We start from the raw sequence: 27,447 nt of genomic DNA on the forward strand, positions 1-27,447 counted from the left end.
AGTCTGTTTCCTAGTGCCGGTTTGAAGTTCCTGCAGTTTTCACTGTAAAACCGAGTTGGAGCTAGTACCTCCCCATATATATGTATGGAATGGAGTTTGCAACTGAAAAGAAACTTTGTGTTCCCAACAAACTAGGTGAAGGACGGAATTCACACACACTTATCTCTCAGAACTGAGCAAGTGGAGAGACGTTCGTTCATCTAGCACCAAGGGAACGGGTTGCAGGAGACACTTTTTCTATCCTTTCTCAGTCTGTTTTCTAGTGCCGGTTTGAAGTTCCTGCAGTTTTTACTGTCAAACCGAGTTGGAGCTAGTACCTCCCCATATATATGTATGGAATGGAGTTTGCAACTGAAAAGAAACTTTGTCTTCCCAACAAGCAAGCTGAAGGACGGCTTTCACACACACTTATCTCTCAGAACTGAGCAAGTGGAGAGACGTTCGTTCATCTAGCACCAAGGGAACGGGTTGCAGGAGACACTTTTTCTCTGCTTTCTCAGTCTGTTTCCTAGTGCCGGTTTGAAGTTCTTGCAGTTTTCACTGTCAAACCGAGTTGGAGCTAGTACCTCCCCATATATATGTATGGAATGGAGTTTGCAACTGAAAAGAAACTTTGTGTTCCCAACAAGCTAGGTGAAGGACGGCTTTCACACACACTTATCTCTCAGAACTAAGCAAGTGAAGAGACGTTCTTTCATCTAGCACCAAGGGAACGGTTTGCAGGGACACTTTTTCTCTGCTTTCTCAGTCTGTTTCCTAGTGCCGGTTTGAAGTTCCTGCAGTTTTCACTGTCAAACCGAGTTGGAGCTACTACCTCCCCATATATATGTATGGAATGGAGTTTGCAACTGAAAAGAAACTTTGTGTTCCCAACAATCTAGGTGAAGGACGGCTTTCAAATACACTTATCTCTCAGAACTGAGCAAGTGGCGAAACGTTCGTTCATCTAGCACCAAGGGAACGGGTTGCAGGAGACACTTTTTCTCTGCTTTCTCAGTCTGTTTCCTAGTGCCGGTTTGAAGTTCCTGCAGTTTTCACTGTCAAACCGAGTTGGAGCTACTACCTCCCCATATATATGTATGGAATGGAGTTTGCAACTGAAAAGAAACTTTGTGTTCCCAACAAGCTAGGTGAAGGACGGCTTTCACACACACTTATCTCTCAGAACTGAGCAAGTGGAGAGACGTTCGTTCATGTAGCACCAAGGGAACGGGTTGCAGGAGACACTTCTTCTCTGCTTTCTCAGTCTGTTTCCTAGTGCCGGTTTGAAGTTCCTGCAGTTTTCACTGTAAAACCGAGTTGGAGCTACTACCTCCCCATATATATGTATGGAATGGAGTTTGCAACTGAAAAGAAACTTTGTGTTCCCAACAAGCTAGGTGAAGGACGGAATTCACACACACTTATCTCTCAGAACTGAGCAAGTGGAGAGACGTTCGTTCATCTAGCACCAAGGGAACGGGTTGCAGGAGACACTTTTTCTATCCTTTCTCAGTCTGTTTTCTAGTGCCGGTTTGAAGTTCCTGCAGTTTTTACTGTAAAACCGAGTTGGAGCTAGTACCTCCCCATATATATGTATGGAATGGAATTTGCAACTGAAAAGAAACTTTGTGTTCCCAACAAGATAGGTGAAGGACGGCTTTCACACACACTTATCTCTCAGAACTGAGCAAGTGGAGAGACGTTCGTTCATGTAGCACCAAGGGAACGGGTTGCAGGAGACACTTCTTCTCTGCTTTCTCAGTCTGTTTCCTAGTGCCGGTTTGAAGTTCCTGCAGTTTTCACTGTCAAACCGAGTTGGAGCTAGTACCTCCCCATATATATGTATGGAATGGAGTTTGCAACTGAAAAGAAACTTTGTGTTCCCAACAAGCTATCTGAAGGACGGCTTTCACACACACTTATCTCTCAGAACTGAGCAAGTGGAGAGACGTTCGTTCATCTAGCACCAAGGGAACGGGTTGCAGGAGACACTTTTTCTCTGCTTTCTCAGTCTGTTTCCTAGTGCCGGTTTGAAGTTCCTGCAGTTTTCACTGTAAAACCGAGTTGGAGCTATTACCTCCCCATATATATGTATGGAATGGAGTTTGCTACTGAAAAGAAACTTTGTGTTCCCAACAAGCTAGGTGAAGGACGGCTTTCACACACACTTATCTCTCAGAACTGAGCAAGTGGAGAGACGTTCGTTCATGTAGCACCAAGGGAACGGGTTGCAGGAGACACGTTTTCTCTGCTTTCTCAGTCTGTTTCCTAGTGCCGGTTTGAAGTTCCTGCAGTTTTCACTGTAAAACCGAGTTGGAGCTAGTACCTCCCCATATATATGTATGGAATGGAGTTTGCAACTGAAAAGAAACTTTGTGTTCCCAACAAGCTAGCTGAAGGACGGCTTTCACACACACTTATCTCTCAGAACTGAGCAAGTGGAGAGACGTTCGTTCATCTAGTACCAAGGGAACGGGTTGCAGAAGACACTTTTTCTCTGCTTTCTCAGTCTGTTTCCTAGTGCCGGTTTGAAGTTCCTGCAGTTTTCACTGTCAAACCGAGTTGTAGCTAGTACCTCCCCATATATATCTATGGAATGGAGTTTGCAACTGAATAGAAACTTTGTGTTCCCAACAAGCTAGGTGAAGGACGGAATTCACACACACTTATCTCTCAGAACTGAGCAAGTGGAGAGACGTTCGTTCATCTAGCACCAAGGGAACGGGTTGCAGAAGACACTTTTTCTATCCTTTCTCAGTCTGTTTTCTCGTGCCGGTTTGAAGTTCCTGCAGTTTTCACTGTCAAACCGAGTTGGAGCTACTACCTCCCCATATATATGTATGGAATGGAGTTTGCAACTGAAAAGAAACTTTGTGTTCCCAACAAGCTAGGTGAAGGACGGCTTTCACACACACTTATCTCTCAGAACTGAGCAAGTGGAGAGACGTTCGTTCATGTAGCACCAAGGGAACGGGTTGCAGGAGACACTTCTTCTCTGCTTTCTCAGTCTGTTTCCTAGTGCCGGTTTGAAGTTCCTGCAGTTTTCACTGTCAAACCGAGTTGGAGCTAGTACCTCTCCATATATATGTATGGAATGGAGTTTGCAACTGAAAAGAAACTTTGTGTTCCCAACAAGCTATCTGAAGGACGGCTTTCACACACACTTATCTCTCAGAACTGAGCAAGTGGAGAGACGTTCGTTCATCTAGCACCAAGGGAACGGGTTGCAGGAGACACTTTTTCTCTGCTTTCTCAGTCTGTTTCCTAGTGCCGGTTTGAAGTTCCTGCAGTTTTCACTGTCAAACCGAGTTGGAGCTAGTACCTCCCCATATATAAGTATGGAATGGAGTTTGCAACTGAAAAGAAACTTTGTGTTCCCAACAAGCTATCTGAAGGACGGCTTTCACACACACTTATCTCTCAGAACTGAGCAAGTGGAGAGACGTTCGTTCATCTAGCACCAAGGGAACGGGTTGCAGGAGACACTTTTTCTCTGCTTTCTCAGTCTGTTTCCTAGTGCCGGTTTGAAGTTCCTGCAGTTTTCACTGTAAAACCGAGTTGGAGCTAGTACCTCCCCATATATATGTATGGAATGGAGTTTGCAACTGAAAAGAAACTTTGTGTTCCCAACAAGCTAGCTGAAGGACGGCTTTCACACACACTTATCTCTCAGAACTGAGCAAGTGGAGAGACGTTCGTTCATCTAGCACCAAGGGAACGGGTTGCAGGAGACACTTTTTCTCTGCTTTCTCAGTCTGTTTCCTAGTGCCGGTTTGAAGTTCCTGCAGTTTTCACTGTAAAACCGAGTTGGAGCTAGTACCTCCCCATATATATGTATGGAATGGAGTTTGCTACTGAAAAGAAACTTTGTGTTCCCAACAAGCTAGGTGAAGGACGGCTTTCACACACACTTATCTCTCAGAACTGAGCAAGTGGAGAGACGTTAGTTCATGTAGCACCAAGGGAACGGGTTGCTGGAGACACGTTTTCTCTGCTTTCTCAGTCTGTTTCCTAGTGCCGGTTTGAAGTTCCTGCAGTTTTCACTGTAAAACCGAGTTGGAGCTAGTACCTCACCATATATATGTATGGAATGGAGTTTGCAACTGAAAAGAAACTTTGTGTTCCCAACAAGCTAGCTGAAGGACGGCTTTCACACACACTTATCTCTCAGAACTGAGCAAGTGGAGAGACGTTCGTTCATCTAGTACCAAGGGAACGGGTTGCAGAAGACACTTTTTCTCTGCTTTCTCAGTCTGTTTCCTAGTGCCGGTTTGAAGTTCCTGCAGTTTTCACTGTCAAACCGAGTTGGAGCTAGTACCTCCCCATATATATCTATGGAATGGAGTTTGCAACTGAAAAGAAACTTTGTGTTCCCAACAAGCTAGGTGAAGGACGGAATTCACACACACTTATCTCTCAGAACTGAGCAAGTGGAGAGACGTTCGTTCATCTAGCACCAAGGGAACGGGTTGCAGGAGACACATTTTCTATCCTTTCTCAGTCTGTTTTCTAGTGCCGGTTTGAAGTTCCTGCAGTTTTCACTGTCAAACCGAGTTGGAGCTACTACCTCCCCATATATATGTATGGAATGGAGTTTGCAACTGAAAAGAAACTTTGTGTTCCCAACAAGCTAGGTGAAGGACGGCTTTCACACACACTTATCTCTCAGAACTGAGCAAGTGGAGAGACGTTCGTTCATGTAGCACCAAGGGAACGGGTTGCAGGAGACACTTCTTCTCTGCTTTCTCAGTCTGTTTCCTAGTGCCGGTTTGAAGTTCCTGCAGTTTTCACTGTAAAACCGAGTTGGAGCTAGTACCTCCCCATATATATGTATGGAATGGAGTTTGCAACTGAAAAGAAACTTTGTGTTCCCAACAAGCTATCTGAAGGACGGCTTTCACACACACTTATCTCTCAGAACTGAGCAAGTGGAGAGACGTTCGTTCATCTAGCACCAAGGGAACGGGTTGCAGGAGACACTTTTTCTCTGCTTTCTCAGTCTGTTTCCTAGTGCCGGTTTGAAGTTCCTGCAGTTTTCACTGTAAAACCGAGTTGGAGCTAGTACCTCCCCATATATATGTATGGAATGGAGTTTGCAACTGAAAAGAAACTTTGTGTTCCCAACAAGCTAGCTGAAGGACGGCTTTCACACACACTTATCTCTCAGAACTGAGCAAGTGGAGAGACGTTCGTTCATCTAGTACCAAGGGAACGGGTTGCAGAAGACACTTTTTCTCTGCTTTCTCAGTCTGTTTCCTAGTGCCGGTTTGAAGTTCCTGCAGTTTTCACTGTCAAACCGAGTTGTAGCTAGTACCTCCCCATATATATCTATGGAATGGAGTTTGCAACTGAAAAGAAACTTTGTGTTCCCAACAAGCTAGGTGAAGGACGGAATTCACACACACTTATCTCTCAGAACTGAGCAAGTGGAGAGACGTTCGTTCATCTAGCACCAAGGGAACGGGTTGCAGGAGACACTTTTTCTATCCTTTCTCAGTCTGTTTTCTAGTGCCGGTTTGAAGTTCCTGCAGTTTTCACTGTCAAACCGAGTTGGAGCTACTACCTCCCCATATATATGTATGGAATGGAGTTTGCAACTGAAAAGAAACTTTGTGTTCCCAACAAGCTAGATGAAGGACGGCTTTCACACACACTTATCTCTCAGAACTGAGCAAGTGGAGAGACGTTCGTTCATGTAGCACCAAGGGAACGGGTTGCAGGAGACACTTCTTCTCTGCTTTCTCAGTCTGTTTCCTAGTGCCGGTTTGAAGTTCCTGCAGTTTTCACTGTCAAACCGAGTTGGAGCTAGTACCTCTCCATATATATGTATGGAATGGAGTTTGCAACTGAAAAGAAACTTTGTGTTCCCAACAAGCTATCTGAAGGACGGCTTTCACACACACTTATCTCTCAGAACTGAGCAAGTGGAGAGACGTTCGTTCATCTAGCACCAAGGGAACGGGTTGCAGGAGACACTTTTTCTCTGCTTTCTCAGTCTGTTTCCTAGTGCCGGTTTGAAGTTCCTGCAGTTTTCACTGTAAAACCGAGTTGGAGCAAGTACCTCCCCATATATATGTATGGAATGGAGTTTGCTACTGAAAAGAAACTTTGTGTTCCCAACAAGCTAGGTGAAGGACGGCTTTCACACACACTTATCTCTCAGAACTGAGCAAGTGGAGAGACGTTCGTTCATGTAGAACCAAGGGAACGGGTTGCAGGAGACACGTTTTCTCTGCTTTCTCAGTCTGTTTCCTAGTGCCGGTTTGAAGTTCCTGCAGTTTTCACTGTAAAACCGAGTTGGAGCTAGTACCTCCCCATATATATGTATGGAATGGAGTTTGCAACTGAAAAGAAACTTTGTGTTCCCAACAAGCTAGCTGAAGGACGGCTTTCACACACACTTATCTCTCAGAACTGAGCAAGTGGAGAGACGTTCGTTCATCTAGCACCAAGGGAACGGGTTGCAGGAGACACTTTTTCTCTGCTTTCTCAGTCTGTTTCCTAGTGCCGGTTTGAAGTTCCTGCAGTTTTCACTGTAAAACCGAGTTGGAGCTAGTACCTCCCCATATATATGTATGGAATGGAGTTTGCTACTGAAAAGAAACTTTGTGTTCCCAACAAGCTAGGTGAAGGACGGCTTTCACACACACTTATCTCTCAGAACTGAGCAAGTGGAGAGACGTTCGTTCATGTAGAACCAAGGGAACGGGTTGCAGGAGACACGTTTTCTCTGCTTTCTCAGTCTGTTTCCTAGTGCCGGTTTGAAGTTCCTGCAGTTTTCACTGTAAAACCGAGTTGGAGCTAGTACCTCCCCATATATATGTATGGAATGGAGTTTGCAACTGAAAAGAAACTTTGTGTTCCCAACAAGCTAGCTGAAGGACGGCTTTCACACACACTTATCTCTCAGAACTGAGCAAGTGGAGAGACGTTCGTTCATCTAGCACCAAGGGAACGGGTTGCAGGAGACACTTTTTCTCTGCTTTCTCAGTCTGTTTCCTAGTGCCGGTTTGAAGTTCCTGCAGTTTTCACTGTAAAACCGAGTTGGAGCTAGTACCTCCCCATATATATGTATGGAATGGAGTTTGCTACTGAAATGAAACTTTGTGTTCCCAACAAGCTAGGTGAAGGACGGCTTTCACACACACTTATCTCTCAGAACTGAGCAAGTGGAGAGACGTTCGTTCATGTAGCACCAAGGGAACGGGTTGCAGGAGACACGTTTTCTCTGCTTTCTCAGTCTGTTTCCTAGTGCCGGTTTGAAGTTCCTGCAGTTTTCACTGTAAAACCGAGTTGGAGCTAGTATCTCCCCATATATATGTATGGAATGGAGTTTGCAACTGAAAAGAAACTTTGTGTTCCCAACAAGCTATCTGAAGGACGGCTTTCACACACACTTATCTCTCAGAACTGAGCAAGTGGAGAGACGTTCGTTCATCTAGTACCAAGGGAACGGGTTGCAGAAGACACTTTTTCTCTGCTTTCTCAGTCTGTTTCCTAGTGCCGGTTTGAAGTTCCTGCAGTTTTCACTGTCAAACCAAGTTGGAGCTAGTACCTCCCCATATATATCTATGGAATGGAGTTTGCAACTGAAAAGAAACTTTGTGTTCCCAACAAGCTAGGTGAAGGACGGAATTCACACACACTTATCTCTCAGAACTGAGCAAGTGGAGAGACGTTCGTTCATCTAGCACCAAGGGAACGGGTTGCAGGAGACACTTTTTCTATCCTTTCTCAGTCTGTTTTCTAGTGCCGGTTTGAAGTTCCTGCAGTTTTCACTGTCAAACCGAGTTGGAGCTACTACCTCCCCATATATATGTATGGAATGGAGTTTGCAACTGAAAAGAAACTTTGTGTTCCCAACAAGCTAGGTGAAGGACGGCTTTCACACACAATTATCTCTCAGAACTGAGCAAGTGGAGAGACGTTCGTTCATGTAGCACCAAGGGAACGGGTTGCAGGAGACACTTCTTCTCTGCTTTCTCAGTCTGTTTCCTAGTGCCGGTTTGAAGTTCCTGCAGTTTTCACTGTCAAACCGAGTTGGAGCTAGTACCTCCCCATATATATGTATGGAATGGAGTTTGCAACTGAAAAGAAACTTTGTGTTCCCAACAAGCTATCTGAAGGACGGCTTTCACACACACTTATCTCTCAGAACTGAGCAAGTGGAGAGACGTTCGTTCATCTAGCACCAAGGGAACGGGTTGCAGGAGACACTTTTTCTCTGCTTTCTCAGTCTGTTTCCTAGTGCCGGTTTGAAGTTCCTGCAGTTTTCACTGTAAAACCGAGTTGGAGCTAGTACCTCCCCATATATATGTATGGAATGGAGTTTGCTACTGAAAAGAAACTTTGTGTTCCCAACAAGCTAGGTGAAGGACGGCTTTCACACACACTTATCTCTCAGAACTGAGCAAGTGGAGAGACGTTCGTTCATGTAGCACCAAGGGAACGGGTTGCAGGAGACACGTTTTCTCTGCTTTCTCAGTCTGTTTCCTAGTGCCGGTTTGAAGTTCCTGCAGTTTTCACTGTAAAACCGAGTTGGAGCTATTACCTCCCCATATATATGTATGGAATGGAGTTTGCAACTGAAAAGAAACTTTGTGTTCCCAACAAGCTAGCTGAAGGACGGCTTTCACACACACTTATCTCTCAGAACTGAGCAAGTGGAGAGACGTTCGTTCATCTAGTACCAAGGGAACGGGTTGCAGAAGACACTTTTTCTCTGCTTTCTCAGTCTGTTTCCTAGTGCCGGTTTGAAGTTCCTGCAGTTTTCACTGTCAAACCGAGTTGGAGCTAGTACCTCCCCATATATATGTATGGAATGGAGTTTGCAACTGAAAAGAAACTTTGTGTTCCCAACAAGCTAGGTGAAGGACGGAATTCACACACACTTATCTCTCAGAACTGAGCAAGTGGAGAGACGTTCGTTCATCTAGCACCAAGGGAACGGGTTGCAGGAGACACTTTTTCTATCCTTTCTCAGTCTGTTTTCTAGTGCCGGTTTGAAGTTCCTGCAGTTTTTACTGTCAAACCGAGTTGGAGCTAGTACCTCCCCATATATATGTATGGAATGGAGTTTGCAACTGAAAAGAAACTTTGTGTTCCCAACAAGCTAGGTGAAGGACGGCTTTCACACACACTTATCTCTCAGAACTGAGCAAGTGGAGAGACGTTCGTTCATGTAGCACCAAGGGAACGGGTTGCAGGAGACACTTCTTCTCTGCTTTCTCAGTCTGTTTCCTAGTGCCGGTTTGAAGTTCCTGCAGTTTTCACTGTCAAACCGAGTTGGAGCTAGTACCTCCCCATATATATGTATGGAATGGAGTTTGCAACTGAAAAGAAACTTTGTGTTCCCAACAAGCTATCTGAAGGACGGCTTTCACACACACTTATCTCTCAGAACTGAGCAAGTGGAGAGACGTTCGTTCATCTAGCACCAAGGGAACGGGTTGCAGGAGACACTTTTTCTCTGCTTTCTCAGTCTGTTTCCTAGTGCCGGTTTGAAGTTCCTGCAGTTTTCACTGTAAAACCGAGTTGGAGCTAGTACCTCCCCATGTATATGTATGGAATGGAGTTTGCTACTGAAAAGAAACTTTGTGTTCCCAACAAGCTAGGTGAAGGACGGCTTTCACACACACTTATCTCTCAGAACTGAGCAAGTGGAGAGACGTTCGTTCATGTAGCACCAAGGGAACGGGTTGCAGGAGACACGTTTTCTCTGCTTTCTCAGTCTGTTTCCTAGTGCCGGTTTGAAGTTCCTGCAGTTTTCACTGTCAAACCGAGTTGGAGCTAGTACCTCCCCATATATATGTATGGAATGGAGTTTGCAACTGAAAAGAAACTTTGTGTTCCCAACAAGCTAGCTGAAGGACGGCTTTCACACACACTTATCTCTCAGAACTGAGCAAGTGGAGAGACGTTCGTTCATCTAGTACCAAGGGAACGGGTTGCAGAAGACAATTTTTCTCTGCTTTCTCAGTCTGTTTCCTAGTGCCGGTTTGAAGTTCCTGCAGTTTTCACTGTCAAACCGAGTTGGAGCTAGTACCTCCCCATATATATCTATGGAATGGAGTTTGCAACTGAAAAGAAACTTTGTGTTCCCAACAAGCTAGGTGAAGGACGGAATTCACACACACTTATCTCTCAGAACTGAGCAAGTGGAGAGACGTTCGTTCATCTAGCACCAAGGGAACGGGTTGCTGGAGACACTTTTTCTATCCTTTCTCAGTCTGTTTTCTAGTGCCGGTTTGAAGTTCCTGCAGTTTTCACTGTCAAACCGAGTTGGAGCTACTACCTCCCCATATATATGTATGGAATGGAGTTTGCAACTGAAAAGAAACTTTGTGTTCCCAACAAGCTAGGTGAAGGACGGCTTTCACACACACTTATCTCTCAGAACTGAGCAAGTGGAGAGACGTTCGTTCATGTAGCACCAAGGGAACGGGTTGCAGGAGACACTTCTTCTCTGCTTTCTCAGTCTGTTTCCTAGTGCCGGTTTGAAGTTCCTGCAGTTTTCACTGTCAAACCGAGTTGGAGCTAGTACCTCCCCATATATATGTATGGAATGGAGTTTGCAACTGAAAAGAAACTTTGTGTTCCCAACAAGCTATCTGAAGGACGGCTTTCACACACACTTATCTCTCAGAACTGAGCAAGTGGAGAGACGTTCGTTCATCTAGCACCAAGGGAACGGGTTGCAGGAGACACTTTTTCTCTGCTTTCTCAGTCTGTTTCCTAGTGCCGGTTTGAAGTTCCTGCAGTTTTCACTGTAAAACCGAGTTGGAGCTAGTACCTCCCCATATATATGTATGGAATGGAGTTTGCAACTGAAAAGAAACTTTGTGTTCCCAACAAGCTAGGTGAAGGACGGCTTTCACACACACTTATCTCTCAGAACTGAGCAAGTGGAGAGACGTTCGTTCATGTAGCACCAAGGGAACGGGTTGCAGGAGACACGTTTTCTCTGCTTTCTCAGTCTGTTTCCTAGTGCCGGTTTGAAGTTCCTGCAGTTTTCACTGTAAAACCGAGTTGGAGCTAGTACCTCCCCATATATATGTATGGAATGGAGTTTGCAACTGAAAAGAAACTTTGTGTTCCCAACAAGCTAGCTGAAGGACGGCTTTCACACACACTTATCTCTCAGAACTGAGCAAGTGGAGAGACGTTCGTTCATCTAGTACCAAGGGAACGGGTTGCAGAAGACACTTTTTCTCTGCTTTCTCAGTCTGTTTCCTAGTGCCGGTTTGAAGTTCCTGCAGTTTTCACTGTCAAACCGAGTTGGAGCTAGTACCTCCCCATATATATGTATGGAATGGAGTTTGCAACTGAAAAGAAACTTTGTGTTCCCAACAAGCTAGGTGAAGGACGGAATTCACACACACTTATCTCTCAGAACTGAGCAAGTGGAGAGACGTTCGTTCATCTAGCACCAAGGGAACGGGTTGCAGGAGTCACTTTTTCTATCCTTTCTCAGTCTGTTTTCTAGTGCCGGTTTGAAGTTCCTGCAGTTTTTACTGTAAACCCGAGTTGGAGCTAGTACCTCCCCATATATATGTATGGAATGGAGTTTGCAACTGAAAAGAAACTTTGTGTTCCCAACAAGCTAGGTGAAGGACGGCTTTCACACACACTTATCTCTCAGAACTGAGCAAGTGGAGAGACGTTCGTTCATCTAGCACCAAGGGAACGGGTTGCAGGAGACACTTTTTCTCTGCTTTCTCAGTCTGTTTCCTAGTGCCGGTTTGAAGTTCTTGCAGTTTTCACTGTCAAACCGAGTTGGAGCTAGTACCTCCCCATATATATGTATGGAATGGAGTTTGCTACTGAAAAGAAACTTTGTTTTCCCAACAAGCTAGGTGAAGGACGGCTTTCACACAGACTTATCTCTCAGAACTGAGCAAGTGGAGAGACGTTCGTTCATCTAGCACCAAGGGAACGGGTTGCAGGAGACACTTTTTCTCTGCTTTCTCAGTCTGTTTCCTAGTGCCGGTTTGAAGTTCTTGCAGTTTTCACTGTCAAACCGAGTTGGAGCTAGTACCTCCCCATATATATGTATGGAATGGAGTTTGCAACTGAAAAGAAACTTTGTGTTCCCAACAAGCTAGGTGAAGGACGGCTTTCACACACACTTATCTCTCAGAACTGAGCAAGTGGAGAGACGTTCGTTCATCTAGCACCAAGGGAACGGGTTGCAGGAGACACTTTTTCTCTGCTTTCTCAGTCTGTTTCCTAGTGCCGGTTTGAAGTTCCTGCAGTTTTCACTGTCAAACCGAGTTGAAGCTAGTACCTCCCCATATATATGTATGGAATGGAGTTTGCAACTGAAAAGAAACTTTGTGTTCCCAACAAGCTAGGTGAAGGACGGCTTTCACACACACTTATCTCTCAGAACTGAGCAAGTGGAGAGACGTTCGTTCATCTAGCACCAAGGGAACGGGTTGCAGGAGACACTTTTTCTCTGCTTTCTCAGTCTGTTTCCTAGTGCCGGTTTGAAGTTCCTGCAGTTTTCACTGTCAAACCGAGTTGGAGCTAGTACCTCCCCATATATATGTATGGAATGGAGTTTGCAACTGAAAAGAAATTTTGTGTTCCCAACAAGCTAGGTGAAGGACGGCTTTTACACACACTTATCTCTCAGAACTGAGCAAGTGGAGAGACGTTCGTTCATCTAGCACCAAGGGAACGGGTTGCAGGAGACACTTTTTCTCTGCTTTCTCAGTCTGTTTCCTAGTGCCGGTTTGAAGTTCCTGCAGTTTTCACTGTAAAACCGAGTTGGAGCTAGTACCTCCCCATATATATGTATGGAATGGAGTTTGCTACTGAAAAGAAACTTTGTGTTCCCAACAAGCTAGGTGAAGGACGGCTTTCACACACACTTCTCTCTCAGAACTGAGCAAGTGGAGAGACGTTCGTTCATCTAGCACCAAGGGAACGGGTTGCAGGAGACACTTTTTCTCTGCTTTCTCAGTCTGTTTCCTAGTGCCGGTTTGAAGTTCTTGCAGTTTTCACTGTCAAACCGAGTTGGAGCTAGTACCTCCCCATATATATGTATGGAATGGAGTTTGCAACTGAAAAGAAACTTTGTGTTCCCAACAAGCTAGGTGAAGGACGGCTTTCACACACACTTATCTCTCAGAACTTAGCAAGTGGAGAGACGTTCGTTCATGTAGCACCAAGGGAACGGGTTGCAGGATACATTTTTTCTCTGCTTTCTCAGTCTGTTTCCTAGTGCCGGTTTGAAGTTCCTGCAGTTTTCACTGTCAAACCGAGTTGAAGCTAGTACCTCCCCATATATATGTATGGAATGGAGTTTGCAACTGAAAAGAAACTTTGTGTTCCCAACAAGCTAGGTGAAGGACGGCTTTCACACACACTTATCTCTCAGAACTGAGCAAGTGGAGAGACGTTCGTTCATCTAGCACCAAGGGAACGGGTTGCAGGAGACACTTTTTCTCTGCTTTCTCAGTCTGTTTCCTAGTGCCGGTTTGAAGTTCCTGCAGTTTTCACTGTAAAACCGAGTTGGAGCTAGTACCTCCCCATATATATGTATGGAATGGAGTTTGCAACTGAAAAGAAATTTTGTGTTCCCAACAAGCTAGGTGAAGGACGGCTTTTACACTCACTTATCTCTCAGAACTGAGCAAGTGGAGAGACGTTCGTTCATCTAGCACCAAGGGAACGGGTTGCAGGAGACACTTTTTCTCTGCTTTCTCAGTCTGTTTCCTAGTGCCGGTTTGAAGTTCCTGCAGTTTTCACTGTAAAACAGAGTTGGAGCTAGTACCTCCCCATATATATGTATGGAATGGAGTTTGCTACTGAAAAGAAACTTTGTGTTCCCAACAAGCTAGGTGAAGGACGGCTTTCACACACACTTATCTCTCAGAACTGAGCAAGTGGAGAGACGTTCGTTCATCTAGCACCAAGGGAACGGGTTGCAGGAGACACTTTTCTCTGCTTTCTCAGTCTGTTTCCTAGTGCCGGTTTGAAGTTCTTGCAGTTTTCACTGTCAAACCGAGTTGGAGCCTGTACCTCCCCATATATATGTATGGAATGGAGTTTGCAACTGAAAAGAAACTTTGTGTTCCCAACAAGCTAGGTGAAGGACGGCTTTCACACACACTTATCTCTCAGAACTGAGCAAGTGGAGAGACGTTCGTTCATGTAGCACCAAGGGAACGGGTTGCAGGAGACACTTTTTCTCTGCTTTCTCAGTCTGTTTCCTAGTGCCGGTTTGAAGTTCTTGCAGTTTTCACTGTCAAACCGAGTTGGAGCTAGTACCTCCCCATATATATGTATGGAATGGAGTTTGCAACTGAAAAGAAACTTTGTGTTCCCAACAAGCTAGGTGAAGGACGGCTTTCACACACACTTATCTCTCAGAACTGAGCAAGTGGAGAGACGTTCGTTCATGTAGCACCAAGGGAACGGGTTGCAGGAGACACGTTTTCTCTGCTTTCTCAGTCTGTTTCCTAGTGCCGGTTTGAAGTTCCTGCAGTTTTCACTGTAAAACCGAGTTGGAGCTACTACCTCCCCATATATATGTATGGAATGGAGTTTGCAACTGAAAAGAAACTTTGTGTTCCCAACAAGCTAGGTGAAGGACGGCTTTCACACACACTTATCTCTCAGAACTGAGCAAGTGGAGAGACGTTCGTTCATGTAGCACCAAGGGAACGGGTTGCAGGAGACATTTTTTCTCTGCTTTCTCAGTCTGTTTCCTAGTGCCGGTTTGAAGTTCCTGCAGTTTTCACTGTCAAAACGAGTTGGAGCTAGTTCCTCCCCATATATATGTATGGAATGGAGTTTGCAACTGAAAAGAAACTTTGTGTTCCCAACAATCTAGGTGAAGGACGGCTTTCACACACACTTATCTCTCAGAACTGAGCAAGTGGCGAAACGTTCGTTCATCTAGCAACAGGGGAACGGGTTGCAGGAGATACATTTTCTCTGCTTTCTCAGTCTGTTTCCTAGTGCTGGTTTGAAGTTCCTGCAGTTTTCACTGTCAAACCGAGTTGGAGCTACCACCTCCCCATATATATGTAAGGAATGGAGTTTGCAACTGAAAAGAAACTTTGTGTTCCCAACAAGATAGGTGAAGTACGGCTTTCACACACACTTTTTTCTCAGAACTGAGCAAGTGGAGAGACGTTCGTTCATCTAGCACAATGGGAACGGGTTGCAGGAGACACTTTTTCTCTGCTTTCTCAGCCTGTTTCCTAGTGCCGGTTTGAAGTTCCTGCAGTTTTCAATGTCAAACCGAGTTGGAGTTAGTACCTCCCCATATATATGTATGGAATGGAGTTTGCAACTGAGAAGAAACTTTGTCTTCCCAACAAGCTATCTGAAGGACGGCTTTCACACACACTTATCTCTCAGAACTGAGCAAGTGGAGAGACGTTCGTTCATCTAGCACCAAGGGAACGGGTTGCAGGAGACACGTTTTCTCTGCTTTCTCAGTCTGTTTCCTAGTGCCGGTTTGAAGTTCCTGCAGTTTTCACTGTCAAACAGAGTTGGAGCTAGTACCTCCCCATATATATGTATGGAATGGAGTTTGCAACTGAAAAGAAACTTTGTGTTCCCAACAAGCTAGCTGAAGGACGGCTTTCACACACACTTATCTCTCAGAACTGAGCAAGTGGAGAGACGTTCGTTCATCTAGTACCAATGGAACGGGTTGCAGAAGACACTTTTTCTCTGCTTTCTCAGTCTGTTTCCTAGTGCCGGTTTGAAGTTCCTGCAGTTTTCACTGTCAAACCGAGTTGGAGCTAGTACCTCCCCATATATATCTATGGAATGGAGTTTGCAACTGAAAAGAAACTTTGTGTTCCCAACAAGCTAGGTGAAGGACGGAATTCACACACACTTATCTCTCAGAACTGAGCAAGTGGAGAGACGTTCGTTCATCTAGCACCAAGGGAACGGGTTGCTGGAGACACTTTTTCTATCCTTTCTCAGTCTGTTTTCTAGTGCCGGTTTGAAGTTCCTGCAGTTTTCACTGTCAAACCGAGTTGGAGCTACTACCTCCCCATATATATGTATGGAATGGAGTTTGCAACTGAAAAGAAACTTTGTGTTCCCAACAAGCTAGGTGAAGGACGGCTTTCACACACACTTATCTCTCAGAACTGAGCAAGTGGAGAGACGTTCGTTCATGTAGCACCAAGGGAACGGGTTGCAGGAGACACTTCTTCTCTGCTTTCTCAGTCTGTTTCCTAGTGCCGGTTTGAAGTTCCTGCAGTTTTCACTGTCAAACCGAGTTGGAGCTTGTACCTCCCCATATATATGTATGGAATGGAGTTTGCAACTGAAAAGAAACTTTGTGTTCCCAACAAGCTATCTGAAGGACGGCTTTCACACACACTTATCTCTCAGAACTGAGCAAGTGGAGAGACGTTCGTTCATCTAGCACCAAGGGAACGGGTTGCAGGAGACACTTTTTCTCTGCTTTCTCAGTCTGTTTCCTAGTGCCGGTTTGAAGTTCCTGCAGTTTTCACTGTAAAACCGAGTTGGAGCTAGTACCTCCCCATATATATGTATGGAATGGAGTTTGCAACTGAAAAGAAACTTTGTGTTCCCAACAAGCTAGGTGAAGGACGGCTTTCACACACACTTATCTCTCAGAACTGAGCAAGTGGAGAGACGTTCGTTCATGTAGCACCAAGGGAACGGGTTGCAGGAGACACGTTTTCTCTGCTTTCTCAGTCTGTTTCCTAGTGCCGGTTTGAAGTTCCTGCAGTTTTCACTGTAAAACCGAGTTGGAGCTAGTACCTCCCCATATATATGTATGGAATGGAGTTTGCAACTGAAAAGAAACTTTGTGTTCCCAACAAGCTAGCTGAAGGACGGCTTTCACACACACTTATCTCTCAGAACTGAGCAAGTGGAGAGACGTTCGTTCATGTAGCACCAAGGGAACGGGTTGCAGGAGACACTTCTTCTCTGCTTTCTCAGTCTGTTTCCTAGTGCTGGTTTAAAGTTCCTGCAGTTTCCACTGTCAAACCGAGTTGGAGCTACTACCTCCCCATATATATGTAAGGAATGGAGTTTGCAACTGAAAAGAAACTTTGTGTTCCCAACAAGATATGTGAAGGACGGCTTTCACACACACTTCTCTCTCAGAACTGAGCAAGTGGAGAGACGTTCGTTCATGTAGCACCAAGGGAACGGGTTGCAGGAGACATTTTTTCTCTGCTTTCTCAGTCTGTTTCCTAGTGCCGGTTTGAAGTTCCTGCAGTTTTCACTGTCAAACCGAGTTGGAGCTAGTTCCTCCCCATATATATGTATGGAATGGAGTTTGCAACTGAAAAGAAACTTTGTGTTCCCAACAATCTAGGTGAAGGACGGCTTTCACACACACTTATCTCTCAGAACTGAGCAAGTGGCGAAACGTTCGTTCATCTAGCAACAGGGGAACGGGTTGCAGGAGATACATTTTCTCTGCTTTCTCAGTCTGTTTCCTAGTGCTGGTTTGAAGTTCCTGCAGTTTTCACTGTCAAACCGAGTTGGAGCTACCACCTCCCCATATATATGTAAGGAATGGAGTTTGCAACTGAAAAGAAACTTTGTGTTCCCAACAAGATAGGTGAAGTACGGCTTTCACACACACTTATCTCTCAGAACTGAGCAAGTGGAGAGACGTTCGTTCATCTAGCACAATGGGAACGGGTTGCAGGAGACACTTTTTCTCTGCTTTCTCAGCCTGTTTCCTAGTGCCGGTTTGAAGTTCCTGCAGTTTTCAATGTCAAACCGAGTTGGAGCTAGTACCTCCCCATATATATGTATGGAATGGAGTTTGCAACTGAGAAGAAACTTTGTCTTCCCAACAAGCTATCTGAAGGACGGCTTTCACACACACTTATCTCTCAGAACTGAGCAAGTGGAGAGACGTTCGTTCATCTAGCACCAAGGGAACGGGTTGCAGGAGACACTTTTTCTCTGCTTTCTCAGTCTGTTTCCTAGTGCCGGTTTGAAGTTCCTGCAGTTTTCACTGTAAAACCGAGTTGGAGCTAGTACCTCCCCATGTATATGTATGGAATGGAGTTTGCTACTGAAAAGAAACTTTGTGTTCCCAACAAGCTAGGTGAAGGACGGCTTTCACACACACTTATCTCTCAGAACTGAGCAAGTGGAGAGACGTTCGTTCATGTAGCACCAAGGGAACGGTTTGCAGGAGACACGTTTTCTCTGCTTTCTCAGTCTGTTTCCTAGTGCCGGTTTGAAGTTCCTGCAGTTTTCACTGTCAAACCGAGTTGGAGCTAGTACCTCCCCATATATATGTATGGAATGGAGTTTGCAACTGAAAAGAAACTTTGTGTTCCCAACAAGCAAGCTGAAGGACGGCTTTCACACACACTTATCTCTCAGAACTGAGCAAGTGGAGAGACGTTCGTTCATCTAGTACCAAGGGAACGGGTTGCAGAAGACACTTTTTCTCTGCTTTCTCAGTCTGTTTCCTAGTGCCGGTTTGAAGTTCCTGCAGTTTTCACTGTCAAACCGAGTTGGAGCTGGTACCTCCCCATATATATCTATGGAATGGAGTTTGCAACTGAAAAGAAACTTTGTGTTCCCAACAAGCTAGGTGAAGGACGGAATTCAAACACACTTGTCTCTCAGAACTGAGCAAGTGGAGAGACGTTCGTTCATCTAGCACCAAGGGAACGGGTTGCTGGAGACACTTTTTCTATCCTTTCTCAGTCTGTTTTGTAGTGCCGGATTGAAGTTCCTGCAGTTTTCACTGTCAAACCGAGTTGGAGCTACTACCTCCCCATATATATGTATGGAATGGAGTTTGCAACTGAAAAGAAACTTTGTGTTCCCAACAAGCTAGGTGAAGGACGGCTTTCACACACACTTATCTCTCAGAACTGAGCAAGTGGAGAGACGTTCGTTCATGTAGCACCAAGGGAACGGGTTGCAGGAGACACTTCTTCTCTGCTTTCTCAGTCTGTTTCCTAGTGCCGGTTTGAAGTTCCTGCAGTTTTCACTGTCAAACCGAGTTGGAGCTAGTACCTCCCCATATATATGTATGGAATGGAGTTTGCAACTGAAAAGAAACTTTGTGTTCCCAACAAGCTATCTGAAGGACGGCTTTCACACACACTTATCTCTCAGAACTGAGCAAGTGGAGAGACGTTCGTTCATCTAGCACCAAGGGAACCGGTTGCAGGAGACACTTTTTCTCTGCTTTCTCAGTCTGTTTCCTAGTGCCGGTTTGAAGTTCCTGCAGTTTTCACTGTAAAACCGAGTTGGAGCTAGTACCTCCCCTTATATATGTATGGAATGGAGTTTGCAACTGAAAAGAACTTTCTGTTCCCAACTAGGTAGGTGAAGGACGGCTTTCACACACACTTATCTCTCAGAACTGAGCAAGTGGAGAGACGTTCGTTCATCTAGCACCAAGGGAACGGGTTGCAGGAGACACGTTTTCTCTGCTTTCTCAGTCTGTTTCCTAGTGCCGGTTTGAAGTTCCTGCAGTTTTCACTGTCAAACCGAGTTGGAGCTAGTACCTCCCCATATATATGTATGGAATGGAGTTTGCAACTGAAAAGAAACTTTGTGTTCCCAACAAGCTAGCTGAAGGACGGCTTTCACACACACTTATCTCTCAGAACTGAGCAAGTGGAGAGACGTTCGTTCATCTAGTACCAAGGGAACAGGTTGCAGAAGACACTTTTTCTCTGCTTTCTCAGTCTGTTTCCTAGTGCCGGTTTGAAGTTCCTGCAGTTTTCACTGTCAAACCGAGTTGGAGCTAGTACCTCCCCATATATATGTATGGAATGGAGTTTGCAACTGAAAAGAAACTTTGTGTTCCCAACAAGCTAGGTGAAGGACGGCTTTCACACACACTTATCTCTCAGAACTGAGCAAGTGGAGAGACGTTCGTTCATGTAGCACCAAGGGAACGGGTTGCAGGAGACACTTCTTCTCTGCTTTCTCAGTCTGTTTCCTAGTGCTGGTTTAAAGTTCCTGCAGTTTCCACTGTCAAACCGAGTTGGAGCTACTACCTCCCCATATATATGTAAGGAATGGAGTTTGCAACTGAAAAGAAACTTTGTGTTCCCAACAAGATAGGTGAAGGACGGCTTTCACACACACTTCTCTCTCAGAACTGAGCAAGTGGAGAGACGATCGTTCATCTAGCACCAAGGGAACTGGTTGCAGGAGACACTTTTTCTCTGCTTTCTCAGTCTGTTTCCTAGTGCCGGTTTGAAGTTCCTGCAATTTTCCCTGTCAAACCGAGTTGGAGCTTGTACCTCCCCATATATATGTATGGAATGGAGTTTGCAACTGAAAAGAAACTTTGTGTTCCAACAAGGTAGGTGAAGGACGGCTTTCACTCACACTTATCTCTCAGATCTGAGCAAGTGGAGAGACGTTCGTTCATCTAGCACCAAGGGAACGGGTTGCAGGAGACACTTTTTCTCTGCTTTCTCAGTCTGTTTCCTAGTGCTGGTTTGAAGTTCCTGCAGTTTTCACTGTAAAACCGAGTTGGAGCTACTACCTCCCCATATATATATATGGAATGGAGTTTGCAACTGAAAAGAAACTTTGTGTTCCCAAAAAGCTAGGTGAAGGACGGCTTTCACACACACTTATATCTCAGAACTGAGCAAGTGGAGAGACGTTCGTTCATGTAGCACCAAGGGAACGGGTTGCAGGAGACATTTTTTCTCTGCTTTCTCAGTTTGTTTCCTAGTGCCGGTTTGAAGTTCCTGCAGTTTTCACTGTCAAACCGAGTTGGAGCTACTACCTCCCCATATATATGTATGGAATGGAGTTTGCAACTGAAAAGAAACTTTGTGTTCCCAACAATCTAGGTGAAGGACGGCTTTCACACACACTTATCTCTCAGAACTCAGCAAGTGGCGAAACGTTCGTTCATCTAGCACCAAGGGAACGGGTTGCAGGAGACACATTTTCTCTGCTTTCTCAGTCTGTTTCCTAGTGCTGGTTTGAAGTTCCTGCAGTTTTCACTGTCAAACCGAGTTGGAGCTACTACCTCCCCATATATATGTAATGAATGGAGTTTGCAACTTAAAAGAAACTTTGTGTTCCCAACAAGATAGGTGAAGGACGGCTTTCACACACACTTATCTCTCAGAACTGAGCAAGTGGAGAGACGTTCGTTCATGTAGCACCAAGGGAACGGGTTGCAGGAGACACTTTTTCTCTGCTTTCTCAGTCTGTTTCCTAGTGCCGGTTTGAAGTTCCTGCAGTTTTCACTGTAAAACCGAGTTGGAGCTAGTACCTCCCCATATATATGTATGGAATGGAGTTTGCTACTGAAAAGAAACTTTGTGTTCCCAACAAGCTAGGTGAAGGACGGCTTTCACACACACTTATCTCTCAGAACTGAGCAAGTGGAGAGACGTTCGTTCATCTAGCACCAAGGGAACGGGTTGCAGGAGACACTTTTTCTCTGCTTTCTCAGTCTGTTTCCTAGTGCCGGTTTGAAGTTCTTGCAGTTTTCACTGTCAAACCGAGTTGGAGCTAGTACCTCCCCATATATATGTATGGAATGGAGTTTGCAACTGAAAAGAAACTTTGTGTTCCCAACAAGATAGGTGAAGGACGGCTTTCACACACACTTCTCTCTCAGAACTGAGCAAGTGGAGAGACGTTCGTTCATCTAGCACCAAGGGAACGGGTTGCAGGAGACACTTTTTCTCTGCTTTCTCAGTCTGTTTCCTAGTGCTGGTTTGAAGTTCCTGCAGTTTTCACTGTAAAACCGAGTTGGAGCTACTACCTCCCCATATATATATATGGAATGGAGTTTGCAACTGAAAAGAAACTTTGTGTTCCCAAAAAGCTAGGTGAAGGACGGCTTTCACACACACTTATATCTCAGAACTGAGCAAGTGGAGAGACGTTCGTTCATGTAGCACCAAGGGAACGGGTTGCAGGAGACATTTTTTCTCTGCTTTCTCAGTTTGTTTCCTAGTGCCGGTTTGAAGTTCCTGCAGTTTTCACTGTCAAACCGAGTTGGAGCTACTACCTCCCCATATATATCTATGGAATGGAGTTTGCAACTGAAAAGAAACTTTGTGTTCCCAACAAGCTAGGTGAAGGACGGAATTCAAACACACTTGTCTCTCAGAACTGAGCAAGTGGAGAGACGTTCGTTCATCTAGCACCAAGGGAACGGGTTGCTGGAGACACTTTTTCTATCCTTTCTCAGTCTGTTTTGTAGTGCCGGATTGAAGTTCCTGCAGTTTTCACTGTCAAACCGAGTTGGAGCTACTACCTCCCCATATATATGTATGGAATGGAGTTTGCAACTGAAAAGAAACTTTGTGTTCCCAACAAGCTAGGTGAAGGACGGCTTTCACACACACTTATCTCTCAGAACTGAGCAAGTGGAGAGACGTTCGTTCATGTAGCACCAAGGGAACGGGTTGCAGGAGACACTTCTTCTCTGCTTTCTCAGTCTGTTTCCTAGTGCCGGTTTGAAGTTCCTGCAGTTTTCACTGTCAAACCGAGTTGGAGCTAGTACCTCCCCATATATATGTATGGAATGGAGTTTGCAACTGAAAAGAAACTTTGTGTTCCCAACAAGCTATCTGAAGGACGGCTTTCACACACACTTATCTCTCAGAACTGAGCAAGTGGAGAGACGTTCGTTCATCTAGCACCAAGGGAACCGGTTGCAGGAGACACTTTTTCTCTGCTTTCTCAGTCTGTTTCCTAGTGCCGGTTTGAAGTTCCTGCAGTTTTCACTGTAAAACCGAGTTGGAGCTAGTACCTACCCTTATATATGTATGGAATGGAGTTTGCAACTGAAAAGAACTTTCTGTTCCCAACTAGGTAGGTGAAGGACGGCTTTCACACACACTTATCTCTCAGAACTGAGCAAGTGGAGAGACGTTCGTTCATCTAGCACCAAGGGAACGGGTTGCAGGAGACACGTTTTCTCTGCTTTCTCAGTCTGTTTCCTAGTGCCGGTTTGAAGTTCCTGCAGTTTTCACTGTCAAACCGAGTTGGAGCTAGTACCTCCCCATATATATGTATGGAATGGAGTTTGCAACTGAAAAGAAACTTTGTGTTCCCAACAAGCTAGCTGAAGGACGGCTTTCACACACACTTATCTCTCAGAACTGAGCAAGTGGAGAGACGTTCGTTCATCTAGTACCAAGGGAACAGGTTGCAGAAGACACTTTTTCTCTGCTTTCTCAGTCTGTTTCCTAGTGCCGGTTTGAAGTTCCTGCAGTTTTCACTGTCAAACCGAGTTGGAGCTAGTACCTCCCCATATATATGTATGGAATGGAGTTTGCAACTGAAAAGAAACTTTGTGTTCCCAACAAGCTAGGTGAAGGACGGCTTTCACACACACTTATCTCTCAGAACTGAGCAAGTGGAGAGACGTTCGTTCATGTAGCACCAAGGGAACGGGTTGCAGGAGACACTTCTTCTCTGCTTTCTCAGTCTGTTTCCTAGTGCTGGTTTAAAGTTCCTGCAGTTTCCACTGTCAAACCGAGTTGGAGCTACTACCTCCCCATATATATGTAAGGAATGGAGTTTGCAACTGAAAAGAAACTTTGTGTTCCCAACAAGATAGGTGAAGGACGGCTTTCACACACACTTCTCTCTCAGAACTGAGCAAGTGGAGAGACGATCGTTCATCTAGCACCAAGGGAACTGGTTGCAGGAGACACTTTTTCTCTGCTTTCTCAGTCTGTTTCCTAGTGCCGGTTTGAAGTTCCTGCAATTTTCCCTGTCAAACCGAGTTGGAGCTTGTACCTCCCCATATATATGTATGGAATGGAGTTTGCAACTGAAAAGAAACTTTGTGTTCCAACAAGGTAGGTGAAGGACGGCTTTCACTCACACTTATCTCTCAGATCTGAGCAAGTGGAGAGACGTTCGTTCATCTAGCACCAAGGGAACGGGTTGCAGGAGACACTTTTTCTCTGCTTTCTCAGTCTGTTTCCTAGTGCTGGTTTGAAGTTCCTGCAGTTTTCACTGTAAAACCGAGTTGGAGCTACTACCTCCCCATATATATATATGGAATGGAGTTTGCAACTGAAAAGAAACTTTGTGTTCCCAAAAAGCTAGGTGAAGGACGGCTTTCACACACACTTATATCTCAGAACTGAGCAAGTGGAGAGACGTTCGTTCATGTAGCACCAAGGGAACGGGTTGCAGGAGACATTTTTTCTCTGCTTTCTCAGTTTGTTTCCTAGTGCCGGTTTGAAGTTCCTGCAGTTTTCACTGTCAAACCGAGTTGGAGCTACTACCTCCCCATATATATGTATGGAATGGAGTTTGCAACTGAAAAGAAACTTTGTGTTCCCAACAATCTAGGTGAAGGACGGCTTTCACACACACTTATCTCTCAGAACTCAGCAAGTGGCGAAACGTTCGTTCATCTAGCACCAAGGGAACGGGTTGCAGGAGACACATTTTCTCTGCTTTCTCAGTCTGTTTCCTAGTGCTGGTTTGAAGTTCCTGCAGTTTTCACTGTCAAACCGAGTTGGAGCTACTACCTCCCCATATATATGTAATGAATGGAGTTTGCAACTTAAAAGAAACTTTGTGTTCCCAACAAGATAGGTGAAGGACGGCTTTCACACACACTTATCTCTCAGAACTGAGCAAGTGGAGAGACGTTCGTTCATGTAGCACCAAGGGAACGGGTTGCAGGAGACACTTTTTCTCTGCTTTCTCAGTCTGTTTCCTAGTGCCGGTTTGAAGTTCCTGCAGTTTTCACTGTAAAACCGAGTTGGAGCTAGTACCTCCCCATATATATGTATGGAATGGAGTTTGCTACTGAAAAGAAACTTTGTGTTCCCAACAAGCTAGGTGAAGGACGGCTTTCACACACACTTATCTCTCAGAACTGAGCAAGTGGAGAGACGTTCGTTCATCTAGCACCAAGGGAACGGGTTGCAGGAGACACTTTTTCTCTGCTTTCTCAGTCTGTTTCCTAGTGCCGGTTTGAAGTTCTTGCAGTTTTCACTGTCAAACCGAGTTGGAGCTAGTACCTCCCCATATATATGTATGGAATGGAGTTTGCAACTGAAAAGAAACTTTGTGTTCCCAACAAGATAGGTGAAGGACGGCTTTCACACACACTTCTCTCTCAGAACTGAGCAAGTGGAGAGACGTTCGTTCATCTAGCACCAAGGGAACGGGTTGCAGGAGACACTTTTTCTCTGCTTTCTCAGTCTGTTTCCTAGTGCTGGTTTGAAGTTCCTGCAGTTTTCACTGTAAAACCGAGTTGGAGCTACTACCTCCCCATATATATATATGGAATGGAGTTTGCAACTGAAAAGAAACTTTGTGTTCCCAAAAAGCTAGGTGAAGGACGGCTTTCACACACACTTATATCTCAGAACTGAGCAAGTGGAGAGACGTTCGTTCATGTAGCACCAAGGGAACGGGTTGCAGGAGACATTTTTTCTCTGCTTTCTCAGTTTGTTTCCTAGTGCCGGTTTGAAGTTCCTGCAGTTTTCACTGTCAAACCGAGTTGGAGCTACTACCTCCCCATATATATGTATGGAATGGAGTTTGCAACTGAAAAGAAACTTTGTGTTCCCAACAATCTAGGTGAAGGACGGCTTTCACACACACTTATCTCTCAGAACTGAGCAAGTGGCGAAACGTTCGTTCATCTAGCACCAAGGGAACGGGTTGCAGGAGACACTTTTTCTCTGCTTTCTCAGTCTGTTTCCTAGTGCTGGTTTGAAGTTCCTGCAGTTTTCACTGTCAAACCGAGTTGGAGCTACTACCTCCCCATATATATGTAATGAATGGAGTTTGCAACTTAAAAGAAACTTTGTGTTCCCAACAAGATAGGTGAAGGACGGCTTTCACACACACTTATCTCTCAGAACTGAGCAAGTGGAGAGACGTTCGTTCATGTAGCACCAAGGGAACGGGTTGCAGGAGACACTTTTTCTCTGCTTTCTCAGTCTGTTTCCTAGTGCCGGTTTGAAGTTCCTGCAGTTTTCACTGTAAAACCGAGTTGGAGCTAGTACCTCCCCATATATATGTATGGAATGGAGTTTGCTACTGAAAAGAAACTTTGTGTTCCCAACAAGCTAGGTGAAGGACGGCTTTCACACACACTTATCTCTCAGAACTGAGCAAGTGGAGAGACGTTCGTTCATCTAGCACCAAGGGAACGGGTTGCAGGATATATTTTTTCTCTGCTTTCTCAGTCTGTTTCCTAGTGCCGGTTTGAAGTTCTTGCAGTTTTCACTGTCAAACCGAGTTGGAGCTAGTACCTCCCCATATATATGTATGGAATGGAGTTTGCAACTGAAAAGAAACTTTGTGTTCCCAACAAGCTAGGTGAAGGACGGCTTTCACACACACTTATCTCTCAGAACTGAGCAAGTGGAGAGACGTTCTTTCATCTAGCACCAAGGGAACGGGTTGCAGGAGACACTTTTTCTCTGCTTTCTCAGTCTGTTTCCTAGTGCCGGTTTGAAGTTCTTGCAGTTTTCACTGTAAAACCGAGTTGGAGCTACTACCTCCCCATATATATGTATGGAATGGAGTTTGCAACTGAAAAGAAACTTTGTGTTCCCAACAAGCTAGGTGAAGGACGGCTTTCAAACACACTTATCTCTCAGAACTGAGCAAGTGGAGAGACGTTCTTTCATGTAGCACCAAGGGAACGGGTTGCAGGAGACACTTCTTTTCTGCTTTCTCAGTCTGTTTCCTAGTGCTGGTTTAAAGTTCCTGCAGTTTTCACTGTCAAACCGAGTTGGAGCTACTACCTCCCCATATATATGTAAGGAATGGAGTTTGCAACTGAAAAGAAACTTTGTGTTCCCAACAAGATAGGTGAAGGACGGCTTTCACACACACTTCTCTCTCAGAACTGAGCAAGTGGAGAGACGTTCGTTCATCTAGCACCAAGGGAACGGGTTGCAGGAGACACTTTTTCTCTGCTTTCTCAGTCTGTTTCCTAGTGCCGGTTTGAAGTTCCTGCAGTTTTCACTGTCAAACCGAGTTGGAGCTTCTTCCTCCCCATATATATGTATGGAATGGAGTTTGCAACTGAAAAGAAACTTTGTGTTCCCAACAAGCTAGGTGAAGGACGGCTTTTACACACACTTATCTCTCAGAACTGAGCAAGTGGAGAGACGTTCGTTCATCTAGCACCAAGGGAACGGGTTGCAGGACACACTTTTTCTCTGCTTTCTCAGTCTGTTTCCTAGTGCCGGTTTGAAGTCCTGCAGTTTTCACTGTCAAAACGAGTTGGAGCTTGTACCTCCCCATATATATGTATGGAATGGAGTTTGCAACTGAAAAGAAACTTTGTGTTCCCAACAAGCTAGGTGAAGGACGGCTTTCACACACACTTATCTCTCAGAACTGAGCAAGTGGAGAGACGTTCGTTCATCTAGCACCAAGGGAACGGGTTGCAGGAGACACTTTTTCTCTGCTTTCTCAGTCTGTTTCCTAGTGCCGGTTTGAAGTTCCTGCAGTTTTCACTGTAAAACCGAGTTGGAGCTA

This window comes from Camelus bactrianus, chromosome 35, assembly GCF_048773025.1.
Source record: "Camelus bactrianus isolate YW-2024 breed Bactrian camel chromosome 35, ASM4877302v1, whole genome shotgun sequence".
NCBI classification, from domain to species: Eukaryota; Metazoa; Chordata; class Mammalia; order Artiodactyla; family Camelidae; genus Camelus; species Camelus bactrianus.